Source organism: Pteropus vampyrus, unplaced genomic scaffold, assembly GCF_000151845.1.
Source record: "Pteropus vampyrus isolate Shadow unplaced genomic scaffold, Pvam_2.0 Scaffold73, whole genome shotgun sequence".
NCBI classification, from domain to species: Eukaryota; Metazoa; Chordata; class Mammalia; order Chiroptera; family Pteropodidae; genus Pteropus; species Pteropus vampyrus.
Genome location: NW_011888854.1, coordinates 5,053,168 through 5,055,677, shown reverse-complemented (window position 1 = coordinate 5,055,677; position 2,510 = coordinate 5,053,168). Strand labels below are relative to the sequence as shown.

The 2,510-nt window shown below is 32.4% G+C and overlaps 1 protein-coding gene across 3 annotated transcripts in view; it reads right to left on the bottom strand.

Moving 5' to 3' along the window:
• Positions 1-2,510, bottom strand: part of SCLT1 (sodium channel and clathrin linker 1) — a 122,361-nt gene that overhangs the window by 26,961 nt on the left and 92,890 nt on the right. The gene's annotated exons all lie outside the window — the stretch shown is intronic.

The window sequence follows — 2,510 nt, the reverse complement described above, 5'->3', positions numbered from 1 at the left end:
AGTGGACGCGGAGCAGACGAGGAGGGGTGAAGCCCGGGCAGAGCGTTTGGTTTCCCGGGGCGGTTGTTTGGTGCAGCTGGGACATAGGAACATGAAGGACGGAGGTAGAGTTTATCATTGATGATAAACAAGGCGAAGAAAAGATTGTAAAAACATTATAGGCGACAATAAAACAGAAGTCTTTAAGCAGGCAGGGCCAGGATTGGATTCGCTTTTTAGGAAGATAGTTCTGACAGCAGTATGAAGGGTGAAACAGAGTGGGGGAAACTCATAACGGAGAAACCAGAGTGAAGGAGGCTACTCTGACATGTTAAAGATGTGAAGGGCCCGACCAATGCCAAGAACACATATGTTGCTGTATGTTTACACATGTGCTAGCTTTTCTGTAGGACAAATTTCTGCACCTGCATTTGCAGAAGGATCTGGACAGTTCAAGTTGTGTTGGATGCTGCCATGTCACTTTTAAAAGTCACTTTTGCCAGTTCACGTTCCCACCAACACTACATACCGATTCCTGTTCCCTGCACGTTAACCATCTTTTACATTCTTGCCAACTTGCCAAGCAAAATTATCGTTTTAATGTGCATTTCTTCAGTGAACATTGTGGCTGAACCTGGCCTGATATGATTAAAGGAGCTTTGTATTTCCGCCTTTGTAAGCTGCCAGGTCGCATGCTTTGTCTATCATTCTGTGAGGTTGTTAATCTTTTTCTTAATTATTGAACTCTTGATGGATTCTGCATATTAATCTTTTGTTTTATTTTTTGTCATTTGTCTTTTTTATCTTTGGTATCATTCTTCATATAGAACTTTAAATTTTATGGTTAAATCAATTCATTATATTTTTTCTTTTTTAGATTCTGGATTTTGTGTTTTGATTAGAAAAATTTATCCATTCCGAGATAATAAAAATATCTTGCTTCTTTAAATATCTTTTTTTAAATTTAGCTCTTTAATCCATCTGTAATTTATTTATATATAGAATAAGAAATATTCTAAATGATTTAAAATTTTTCCAACATCATCTTTTCTAACCTGACAGCTATTAATAAGCACTTTGATATGAATGATAGAATGCAGAAATTAGCGGTACATACAGAGAAACCTTTACAGGGAAAGTCAAATGCATCAAATAAGCCATTTGCTTTTTTAATGTACTGATCTGTAGTTTATTTTGTAATTTATTATTAATAAAAAACCTAATTGGTTAAAGACTTGGATTTTATCATTGAATTTTTATAAAGACAAAACCATTTCTAAACCAAGGTACAGAAACAACATCTCGAGGGAGCCTGGCACAGCACAGCATAGACGTATTACACTGCTAATGCCCGCTATGGATGCTACTGTGAATATTTCCAGTAGAGAGCATCCCATTCGTAACATTTTTTTCATTGGAATAAGCATAAATTTTATTTTTTTACTTCAAAAATAATAAATTATGGCTGTCATGTAATTCTGTATTATGACCAATAGGGGAGATATGTCAGTGAAAATACTTCAGAAGCTACTTTTTTATTGTAGAAAGATTTTTTGACTTGATTTCATATATATATATTCCTTGGTATTATTTATGTCTCCCAACTAGAGGGATACAATATATATATATAAATCTTGCCTAAAATCTAGTGCTTTCTAGAACTAGTAATGTTTTTTGCACAATTAAAAACGAAATAAGCATGTAAGCTTTTCATACACATATCCGGTGCATTACATCATTGTTTACTTGGAATCCAATAATCTCTTAGTATTTATAAAGGCTATTCCCTAAGCTCTGTGTTTACTGTTTCCTTCCTAAATATTTTACATGACAGGCATAGAGTTAACACTTTATATTTATTATCATATAAATAAAACCTTATAATAACATATGGGGTTCATAGATAAGGATAAAGGATTGGGGCTAGGTAGGATTCAAATTCAGGTCTTACTGACTTCTGAGTTAGAGCTCTCATCTATAACCCTGTGCTGCCTCCTTATGTGCAAAATACTATGTGTTTTTTTTAACATTATGTAATATATAATCCTTTTATAAAAGGAAATAATCTTAATGCAAAATCTTGTGAAAATATTTTCTATTTTGAAAATAAACATTTTAGTAAAACATGTCAAAACATACTAATACATTTTTAGTGATGTACCACAGACATGCAGAAAATCTCTCTTAGTATACTGGAATGTATTACATTTCCACCGCTGTGGTTTAAACAAACAAGCAAAGGTTAACCATACCCTATAAAAACCAGATTTTCCTATGTAAAATCCTAAATATATACAATGAAACCTTGTTAGATTATAATGCTTTCTCACATTTTTATAAATTTATAAAAATCATCATATAACCAAGAAATATTTAACTTAAGCATAATTATACTTTTAAATTTTTTTCTTAAGAATTGCCTAAATCTAAACATTTCAAAGTGCATGGTGTAAACTATTTATTTTTGATAACCAATTTATCCTTCGATAATCTTCCTCAATCTACTCAACCTACCAAAAATGCCATAGAAC